Genomic DNA, 12014 nt, shown 5'->3' with positions numbered 1-12014 from the left:
AATTTACAAAGGAAAATTTTTTAGATTCTTAGCTACCTCCTGTACTTTAAATATATAGATGTAAGGCAACAACTCTTGGTCACTGATATGAAGACTGTTTGTCTCGAAGAATAGATCATGTGCCATAGGTATAGCACAACACCGGCATATAGCAGGATCTGTTAAAGCAGACATGCATGTCAAACAGTGTTCAATATGTGTCAAAGCATTTGTGACCACATCATTTAAACATTGCACTGCTGACATTGAGGTCTCCTCGTACTTCAAGTCCTATGTAGATGGTTCCAATCACAAAAAAGAGAAAATAAGAGTGTGTATATGATAAAATGGTTAAATCAATTTAATTAATCACTTAAGATGAATTATGTTGAAGAGGCATACCTCTAGTTTGTTTACGTATTTACTCCAAATCTCTTGAGGTCAAAACATGTGACTTTGAGATCTCATTGGTATCCTCAGAATAATCTCAAATGATGTTTGTTTGCTGATATTCACATTCAGAGCTAATATCAGAAATTAAAAGCAAAAAAAAAAAAGAAGCAAAAAACAAACAAAAAAGGGTGGTGTACATGAAGCTTAATAGTCTTGAAGTACCTGTAGAAACAAACTCATTGAATTGAAGAGAGAATCTGGTGGCAGATCTTCAGCTCCAAAAGCATGGAAAAGCTTTGACAGACATAAACCAAGAAGTCCTGCCACATAGTGGCAATATTCATCGTAATCGTCAACTGTTTCCACCTGCAATGAGGAAGAATTTAGTGGAATTCTTTGTATGATATGTAACAGCATGACCAATGAAACAGATTGACCTCCACTACAAACAATTCTTCCTGAAGGCGTGAGACTACAAAGTAGCCTTAAAATGCTTTGTGCAAAAGAATACTGTCTGCTCTTAAATCTTGATAATAGGTATCTGGTCAAAACTTGTTCCAATCCAACCGGATCAGTTACCATAAACAAGACACTCAGTTGAGTCAACAGTCAATTCACAAGCCTGTGGATCCAGGAAGATGGAAGAACGGTCATTAAGGCCAAATGCTAAACTTCTAGATGAATTTATTTCTTTTATAAGCTAGTGAATCCTTTAAGGACTTGTGCCGAAGAGCTAAGATTAAATCCTTGTAAACAGCAGGAGGACGGGTTTCCCATTCTATGTGTCAGGCATTCAACAAATAAAATGTTTACACAGGTACTAAATAATATCCATTTTATCTTCTTTCATTGAAGGCAACCTCATGTAAAGCTTAAAACTAGCGACATAAAGACCTAGTCCAAGCACAACCAAATACTATAATTTTTGTAAGAGTTTCTTCAGCCGGGGTACTTAATAAGGTAATTTCCTGGAAAATATTGGAAGAGTCACATAGCATAGATCACTAACCTCTTTGCAAATAAATTTTGCCATTCCTGCTCCCATTCTTTTAGTAATATCCTCAATTGCATCTTGGTACCTGCAAGTAAGTCAAAAGCCACAGTTTATAAAGGAAGAGCAGTCAGCATATCAATCAGCATAAACAGTTCGCCAAGGTTGTGTTAATTGCAGGAAAATTTCAGTTATGCGTTTTCATTCTCAATCAAAGCAAAAATCTGGTTAGTGAAAACAATTGGTAGACAATGATAATAGCAAGAATCAGTTGCAAAACTATGATCGTTAGGTTGTTGGTTAAGTTGATAGGCTAAAGTAGAGCAGGTAGAACAAGAGGATTCTCATTAAAGGTTTGCATCAAAATTACAAGGAAAAGTCATAAGTTATTAACCTTTTCCCTAGCTCCAGGGAAGCCGTGGAAACATGATGAAATTGGTCCATTAGAACCCTGTACACCTTGATACGACAACAGACACTTCAGTTCCGTAAACTCACTAAAATCTGGCGACTGAGTAGTTCTCAGCCTAGCTCCAAATTCTTACTGGATAAGCACCATTTACAGATGGATCTAAAAAACCTGTCACATCTCAATACAGCTTTCCTAACCAAGTTCTGCATGCACCAAAAGTTGCTAGTCATAAGAAATCAGTGGCATGATGGATCTAAAAAACCTAGAAACACCTTATTTCCCAACTTGACTTCAGAAATAATTAGAGATTCTTTTACCCTATGCTGGGTCATACAATTTCCCCACATGCTGGAAATATTACATGAATTTGTCACAGCAAGAATGCTTTCCTTGTACTTTGGTATTGGTTCTTAAAGAAGTTAGTGAAGGAATGCACAAACTAAGGAAAGTAGATGGGACTATTTATAGAGGTTCTCACGTAATGTAGAGTGAAAATATCTTTGATATATCCTGTTCTGTGAAAAGCAATGTTATGAAAAAAAAAAAAATCTGTGAATTTGAAGTCAATTCCAAATGAAATATCACAGAGTGAACTAATCCTCTATGATCTAGACGTTGAAGAATGTATGCAAGATATTGTCAAAGACAGAATCTCCTTGTAGCTTTGAAGACCATTCTCAGTGCGAAATGTGGAGGACATCAACTATCTACACGTATAATATACAAGCATATATATATATACAAGGAAACCATTAGGAGAGATCACTCAAAACAAATTATTTTTCAGAATACATCTAACTTTCGTTTCATGAATTCTATATAAAGGTCAGGAAAGGGCTATAACACAGAGCAAAGCATATAAATACATACCAGTCTTAGATCACTAAAAACCGATAAGAAGGAAGTAGTAGGACGCATATATAACTCACATGAAAAACACCACTCCTTACCATACAAGTGCCGATGAAAAGCTTTTAGGATAGGCACTTTGACAATCCGCAGGTACGCTTGTGTCATCCTCTGAAAAGGAAACGTTAGAAGAAATAAGATCTCAGTTAAAAAACACGTACTAACGTCATTAGGGAGCTGCAAACAATTATTCAACGTGATATCAACAAGAACTAGGCAGAGGAACAAAGGACTTATCCTGAAACTAATTCTTTTAAGGATTATTCAACTGGTTTGAAATATAAGTCATCATTTATCATCCGAGAATCAGCAAGGGCCTTAACAACTAGAGCATTAGCATGCTCCACTTCCAGTCATGATGATTAGTGATGACAAATAAATGGAATTCTAGATGTGAAGAGCTTGCTCTGACCTATGCAATTATGTTTCCATGAATGTCATGATTAGTCTTCGGCAGACAAAGGATAGCTGGCTCAGATTAGCCAACCAAAAGTGCTAAAGATAAGTGTTTCAACTTCTTATTAGTTGAAAAACTTAGAAAATATCGAGATTTGAGGAGGCACAGGCTTTCGCCTTCAAAAACACATAGACAAGGAAATGGAGACTCAAAACCTCCGCATTCTTATCCTTACATATAGAAATTGAAGGGAAAAGGAAAAGCTGCCAACTGGACAGACGCATTTGAAATCAATTTGGTTATATGACTATCAAGGTTTACCGTCACCCGAATCGATTGACAGTAATTTAGACAGATGCACTATATTTGATAAGCAGCACTACTGCCTTGCAAATGCAAGACAGAGAACTCATACAGAGTAATGGGACAAACCGATTGTATCTAGTGCTCGCAGCACCAAATAGAATACGCACACCTGCAAAAGTGAAAATATGACAGTTAAAGAGATAAGAGAACAACTTGCGAGAAACTAATCTCACAATTCCATTGGCATTTGCATGGGCTATGAGAGGCGTTTGCATCGACTAATCTTTTACGGTACATAAGATTTTTGCATTTTGATTAGCAGACAACAGAAGCCGGAAGGAGAAATTATCAAAAGAAAACAACAAGCAACCACAAAAATCTACGGATGAGGACAGCTTTGGCATCAGTAGTAACGTCGCACAATTCCATTCAAGATCATACTTAGCTGCGGTTCGTGCCAGGAGAGCTAGCGGCAGTTTCTTTGACTTTTTTAATTTCAACAGCTGATGTTCTAATTATGGGAAGGGAAAGAAATCACATCCTGAAGCTTTTTCACCAATAAACGTGACATCTTTATGATAATAATAAATTCGTTGTTATATATGAGAGAGAAGCTACTTAGGCCACATCATACTCAGTAATGAACCGGCAACTCTTATTTGCAGAATAAATTGATCATTGGCTTTATCTCATAGTATGTTCGGTAATCATTCTATTCTTAAGAATAATTTCCACTAAAAAATAATTTTTTTCTAATTCTATTTCATATACAAGTTTTTGAGCATTCAAACTTGTTTGGTAATTATACAAAATTTATATTCTTAAAATAGAAAAAGAGCAGAACGTGTTCAATACGACCTCATCTTTTTTATTTAAAAAATTTCTTTTAATTTTTCAATAATGTTATGCGATTTTTCTCTATCCTCTTTCTTCTTTCATTTTTTTTCCTTCTCTTCTTCTTCCTCCTCTAGCCGGCGACCTTGTTGGCCTTACTTGATCATGGCGAGGTCGAGGTGGGGTCACTAGGCCTCATCCTTGGTTGGTTGCTGGCCCTCGCTAAGCTTAACAATTGGCTGGAGGAGGAAGAAAAAGAAAATGAAAATGACTTGATTCTAGAATTGTTCACGAGAACAGAGAAGAAATTTTTTTTCTATTACTTGATTCTGTTCCAAATCTATTTTCAAAAACAAATGTGTTCCAAGGAATAGAAAAATTAGCTGACATTATCAAATAGGTTTATGTTCTTTTTTATTTTATTTTTATTTCGAGAAACAAAAGAACAAAAATAACCAAGAATTGACCAGTTACCAAATAGGTTGTAAGTTGTTTTGCCTTCTGTCTTCTATAGGTAGTCAATCCAAAATTAGCCATTTTTCCTTATTCTTTCGTATTTTTCCTTATACACGGGCATTTTGAATAGTTATCACTTAGATGTACAATTCTAAAAAGTTCTAACATGAAATTGATGTTCATAATGTGTTGGCACAAAATTAATTTTTTTTCTTTAAAATTCTTAAAATTAGAAATTTGACAACACAACATTGTGAGCCAAAGCAAAAATCATCGGACAAATATTCTTCCTTTGCCATTATTTTTCTTTGTTTTGTTAAACTAAAAACAAAATCATGCAGCAAACATTATATCTATATTAAGAAATTGTCATATAAAATTACAAAGACCTATTTCTTTTCCTACAAAATGGGAAGTAAGTTGATTTCTTATTATGGAAGATGAACAAAGGTAGAATCCAAGTCAGATTCCATATTAACATTGGGAGAATTACCACAACAATCTTAAACATATTATAGTTGTGCCAATTAAGTTCTAAATATTTTGCATTTATGCAAATTCAGTTCATCCAACTAATTTTGCTTGGCCAACACTAACATGCACTCTAGCCATCTTACATAGTGCGGTCGGTGTTAATGCTGACAATTTTTAATAATATTTTAATATTTTACAATGCTAGTCAGCTAAAATTGGTTAGAAATAATTGCAATAGGTTTATAACTATTTTGGTAATTTTTCCTATTATAATGTCCAGCCCGAAAGTTTAAGCTTAAAAGTGGAGGACACATGTATATAACAATCATATATAGCCGGAATAGATGAATGCATAATATTTAACACATGACAAATTATTACAGGAGAAAACTAAATCCACTCATCCGCAATCCTATTTATATATCATGCACAACTCCCTCAACCCCACGAATTAACCCTAATTTGCATCACGGTCGTCCAAATTTCATTTAATAAAAAAAAAACAGAGACAAAAAAGAAACATAATAAACAAAAATAGACTACAACATGAGAACGTTGAAATTAAAAACCGCGCTCACCTCATCGCGAAGCTCAGTGCCGAGCTGTTGGATGACGAAAGCCAAGCTTTTGGAGACCTTGTGGAGGGATCTGCATCTCGGCATTCCTCACCGCTATCTTCACCTTCAGCAGCGGGTAGAAATCGTCCGGATGCTTCAGAATCTCTCCCCAACTCCGCAGAGGGATCTGCTTCCTGGCATTCCTCGCTGCCATCTTCAGCTTCAGCAGCGGATTGATGTGGGAGCATCCAACGTAGCTCCATGGACCAACTCGGAACCATCGATGCTTATCCAAGCCAATAAAGAAGTTGGGCATTATGTGCTTCGATGGATCATTTTGAATGAATAATGTTAATTACTTTGTGGTATATTAATAGGTATCATTGGGAGGCCATTTTAGATGTCCAGTATGACCAATTGAAGAAGCTTCAGAAGGATTATTTTCTGGTCAAGGGAAGAGCTCGAATTTTGGGAAGGCTAGAGGTTCACGGAAAGCTAACGGTTCGAGAATGTGGAAGGCCGAAAATTAAATGGCATTTAGTTCCCGTGATAGTAAAGGCTTTTTATTAACTTCCTAGCCGTTTTTATGCAGTCCAAGAGTCGAACGTTTCAGTTTCTAGGCTATTAAGGTATGTTTTTAATATGTATTAAGGTTAAAATCCTCCTATAAAGAGGGGAAAACTATCCAATGTAGGACATACGAATTTCATGAATGAAAATGGTGAGATTTCCTCTGCTTGAGTGAATTCCTTTGGAGAGTGGATAACTCCTTTCGGTTTCTTTATCCTTGGAGCGTAGATCACTCCTCGGTGGTGAGCCAAGAAGCCCTTTATCCTTGGCTGGTGGAATCTTTAGGCCTTGGTGGTGAGCTTCTCCTATCTCAAAGTGCTTTATCCTTGGCTGGTGGAAGCTTTAGGCCTTGGTGGTGAGCTTCGTAGATCTCGATCCACATCCTCGGTTGGGTGGCGTGGCCATTATACCTTGGGAGGAGATCGTTCTATCTTTTCTTATTCTTCTTTGTTTCTTTACCGTACACACTAGTCCATAGACTTAACCACAAAAATCCCCTAAAAAAAAAATCTCCGTTCTTGAATCACTCACCCCATCACGCATCACGGATGCTTCAGAGTCGCTTCCAAACTCCACTGAGAGATCCGCTACTCAGCATTCCTCGTCGCCATCTTCGGCTTCAGCAGCGGGTGAAAATCCTCCGGATGTTTCAGAATGGCTCCCAAACTCCCCATTTCTCTCCCTCTCTCTCACTCTCCCTGAACTTGAAATTTGAGGAAACAGAGATTGTATCTGGGAAGGTTTTTTAAGGCGATCGAAACTAAATGTTGTAATTGAGCATCTCGCGGATTGGAGTAAACAATGTTACCTTGTTCAGAACGTTTGCTTTCATGTCTTCAAAGAGCCGCACCGTTGTTCGTCGTTTATAGCTTCAATCATTGATCAACTGATCTCCCATTTCAAAATTAAAGTCGTGCGTGGTCATAAATCAATGCAATAGGGATAAAATAGAAATCGCGGAACTTGCAGCAAGCCCTAAATCTTTAAGCAAACACAATCAAGCCATAAAACTTGGTCAAATAATGTAATCAAGCCTCTTCATTAGGTATGTTAATTTAAGATTGACAAATTTGCGGAAAACTACCTTTGTACGGAGAACAAGATTGTTGCACGGGAAAGCTACCTTTGTACCAAGAACGACATTGTTACACGGGATGCTTGTGTTATCTGCGCCGCTCATAATTATTATCACGCCCTTGCACAAACACTTGTATATCCACAAGCAAACAATCCTGTGTATGTGCCATTGGCCTTCCACAGTTACACCTCCGAAGACGTTGAACCTCATTGAGTCCAGGTCAGTCAAGGACCTCTAATTTTGTCGTGTGCGAGTCATCAAAAATTTAAGTTGTGAAAATAAGCAATCGAACAATAAAGAGACAGAATAAAAAAAAAAATAGATTGGACACTAGATTTATGTGGTTCAGTCATAACAATCTACAATTCACGGGATAGCAATAATAAATTCCATTATAAATACACAAATCAATTGAGATTACAATTACACTCGAGAACTCAAATACTCCTAATGTTTCCTACCAATTAGACCTAATAACTCACGCAGTTCTTAATTAGCTCAATAATTTCTCATTAAATAATCTCTCAATTTCACAAAGGAATTATAAAATAATAAGAGTTTAATTGGCTTCAAACACTTGAATTCTTGGATGTAATTTCATAAATAACTCCACTACCAAGCACTCGCTTAAAAATAGCCTTCAAGCCTTAGTACATTAACCACAGCATGAAGACCCCGGTTTTTGTTTTCATCAACATCAGCGCTTTCCTTTTTTGACAAAAGACCTGGCCACACACGTTCATCTATATATATTTATGGGAAATGATTGAACGATAGTTTTTATTGTACTATGAGAATAAGCTTATTTTGGACCACAAAAAAAAATAGATAAATAAATAATTATAATTTTTTTTTGTGGGATCCACTCTTTCGAGAGTTGCTATTCTCACAGTATCTCAAAAATTATTATGATAGTAAACCCTATATTTTATATAGGGGTTAATACCATACAAATTTGAAAATAGTACACATGCGACAAATTTAATTCGAATTACTTTTCTGACCACCACATTCCACAAACTGGTATATATTTGATAAATTTATTCTCTGTTACTTTCATTAAATTTAACTTTCAAATTACTGAGTTGAATGACATATTAATTTGATATTTTACTTTCTATTTGTCACAGTTGTATCAATTTTATGGTTTTTTTCTTGGTAGTATTAATCTAATTTAATGGAAGGTATATTTGTAAAGAATGTACCGATTTAGGGTTTTTGGCAATGAAAAAAAATTAATTTTAGGTAAATTTGTTACAAGTGTACCAATCTAGGGTTTGTTTTTTTATGATCATTTATGGTAAATTTATCACAAGTATACTAGTTTAGGGTTTTTCATGATATTAATCCATTTATATAAGAATTATAGGCTCTTTCTTTGTCTTGTAGTTCACCTTCATTTAATTCGCCCAAAAGAAGTTCCAATCTTAACCATTCCAACACCAACCCAATTCCATATATTTCCCTCATGCGGTAGATATCCTTTATATTTATTTATTAATTTCTAAAATTTAGATTTTTTGTTGTGGGCTCAAACTCGAGACATATTTTGTCATACCTTAACCCTCGAACGCCCAACAACCCTCATTCTCATTGGTTATTTAATTTTGATGTCCTAGGAGGCGTCGCCAACCCATTTATTTTATCTTTTGATTATATATAAATTGAAGCAAATTTAACACCATCCAATTATTCATATCAATAGAGATAGCATAGAACACGTATCAAAACACACACGCGCGCGCATGCGCACACATGTATTAACATTTACACACCTCTATACTATGAGGGCGACCTCAAAAAGTGTGACACCCTATGTGCCTAGTACCTAATGACTCAAGGTACCATGGCTTAGGCTCAGGGTCGGGGTCCTGGTCCAAGTTGATCTGCGAGTTGGTGACAGCACCATCAAGGACATCCATGTTCGCTTGGAGGCTTGCCAAAACCCCCAAGAGGCCAAATAGATCCTCCCCAACCCATACACAAGCCATGAACCTATGGGGCATTAGGTTCATCAACCCTTCATCCACCCAAATAGTGGTCATGTACTTCTCGTATCTCATGTCGATCCCCTTAATCGGATAGGAGGTCACCTCGGTGTCCTAGTCCACAGGCACCCCAAAGCGTATGTGGCAGAATGGGTTAGACATGCTTAGGGTCTAAAACATTTAAAGTGTACGAATGAGATAAACTTAGTAAGTAAACTCCCTAATCCTCGGGTAGGGAGGTACTTCACCTCGGAGAAGCCCTAAACATGTAACTTATTTATCAATGGTAGATCAATAGCGAATCTTTTGCTTTGCCTTATTTATAAGCAAGAAATGAGCGACTCAACATACGACACCGTACCAACATGTCCAATTATTGCATAATCAATTACCACATGAGTGTAGCATCTTGACAAGTATACGGCAATCATAATTAATAATCAAAACATGAATATTAATACTTCCATGCACAATGCATAACATGAATTCAGATTATTATGACCGCTCTTGGTCATGACCTAACAGTCGCGTCGGTGGTTTTCTGCCATAACTGGGCATCGTCTTGTCTCATTTGGGATGACAATGTCCCGACTTCACTTGAAGATGGCATATAATGAAGGAGCTTTATTCCAAAATCTATTCACAAACAACATCGTGTTAACATGAGAGCATTCAAAATCCATCAGGCATCGTCCCTTGTAATTATATGAGTATGGAAACAATATGTGATCACACGAGCACATCAACCACTCAAGCCAATTTTTATCTTTTTCATTAGTCAATACAAAAGTGTTTAATGCTCACACTTCATATACTAGTAGTATTTACACACAAAAATGCCATGAAACAAATTCCACATGATTACCCATTGATTGTTTATATACCAAAATAATGATCCATCGACGTCATAACACATAATATTGCACCATAATTTCAATTATCAACTTAGCACATCCCTTTCCAAAATAACACTTTACAAGCACTTATCTTTTATTAAAATAGGATACCATGAACCCTTATCATTTTTTAAATGATGATTTCATAAGTACTTGTCATTATGAAAAATGGGATTTAATAAGTACTTATCACATTTAAAATTACAATATTAAATGCACTTATCGCATTCCATGATAGCTTATTATTAGCACTTATCATTATCCATGATAGCTTAACTCTAACACTTATCACTATCCATGATAGCTTATCATTCTAATCTACTTATCACCTAATCTAACTACCATAAGCCTTAATCTAACCCTAATCTTAAGTGTAACTACCACCGTAAACAAGGGTTAGGAAGTTATTCACAATCTGAATCTAAGCATAATAGCAAGAAACGGCAATGACAACGGCTCATGGCTCATGGTGTTGGATGGCGAGGACGATGGTGTGAGGTGCGATTCAAGGCTCACAGCGGACTATGGCTCATAGTGGTGAGGGTACAATGGTGTAACGGCGACAGCTTAGTGGTGAGACAACTTGGCAAGCGTGTGAGGACACCTCGGCATGGCGATGGTTTGGTGAAGCGACAAGTGGTGAGCTTGAGGATAGCGGCTCGATGGTGAGAACTCACAATAAGGGTGGTGTGAGGGTGGCTCAACAAGGGGGTTAGCGGCAGCATGGCATAGCAAACAACGGCACGGGTGTGTGGCGATGAACGGCAGCACGGCAAGGGCAATGACAACACGGGCAGTGGTGGTGGACGGTGGTGGACAATGGTGAGGGACAAACCGAGTGAGAGAGAAATGGGAATGAGATGAGATGAACGAGAGAGAAATGGGTAGGGGGGTTTGTTTGAGAGAAAATGAAAGAGAGAGGGAGTGAGCCAAGAGAGTTAAGGGGAGAGAGAGAGTGAGGGAAATGAGAGAATGAAAGAAATGAAAGGGAGAATGAGCAAGCATTCATGAGTCAAGTACAAATTCCCTTAATTCCCTCATGGCCAAGCGATTTACATGGCCAAGATTGCCTCTTGAATATCATCTTATCTAAGACATTAATGCTTAGATTTCACATATGCTAGAATTATGAAGTAGGCTAAGTAGATTGTCTAGGTAGGCCTCCTTGTCTCTCCTCCTTCTCCTTGGCGCCACTTTCCTCATCTTGCATGGCCACAATTTTGTCTTATTAGCCACAAACTTCTAGAAGGGGCAAAATAGGGATTAACCCAAGCTATAGTCCAACCTACTATTCATGCACATGGGTCAATTTAATGCGCATGCTCCCAAAATCTAAGAATGGGATTGAATGGCTTAAGGGACCCTCTTGGGCTGCCCATGGTGAGTGTGAGGCCCATTGGGCCCACCTGTGGCTTGGGCTCTCATGGTTCTTCATTTGTGGCCCATTTCCATTTTTGCGAAATTTCACAATTTGCCCATGAAAAATTGAGTTTTCATCCTAAAGTGGTCAACCTTAGATTTTCTGCGATCTAGCGATTACCGTCGTAAATTCACTCCGTAAATAGGGGTCTGATTAAGGATGTTACATATTTTAACAATTATGACTCAAATTCAATTTTGCAGCTTAGGAAATGTAAAAGAGGCATTGGCACTTTTCGCTTTGGGCTCAAATGCTATATTCAAGGGGTTCTATCTTTTTATTTTATAAGTAGAGGGGGCAAAATGGGTCTTAGACCCATATATAACCTATTTAAATCATAAATGGATCATATAT

The 12014-nt window shown here is 37.1% G+C and overlaps 1 long non-coding RNA gene and 1 pseudogene across 1 annotated transcript in view; one reads left to right on the top strand and one right to left on the bottom strand.

Moving 5' to 3' along the window:
• LOC120295634 overlaps positions 1-12014 on the top strand; it is a 73792-nt gene that overhangs the window by 265 nt on the left and 61513 nt on the right. The gene's annotated exons all lie outside the window — the stretch shown is intronic.
• The window catches only part of LOC104429150, a 29988-nt pseudogene that overhangs the window by 2668 nt on the left and 15306 nt on the right, over positions 1-12014 (bottom strand).

Source organism: Eucalyptus grandis, chromosome 7, assembly GCF_016545825.1.
Source record: "Eucalyptus grandis isolate ANBG69807.140 chromosome 7, ASM1654582v1, whole genome shotgun sequence".
In the NCBI taxonomy this organism is placed as follows: Eukaryota; Viridiplantae; Streptophyta; class Magnoliopsida; order Myrtales; family Myrtaceae; genus Eucalyptus; species Eucalyptus grandis.
Note: the sequence above shows the minus strand (reverse complement) of the source record. Positions and strands in the feature narration are given on the sequence as shown.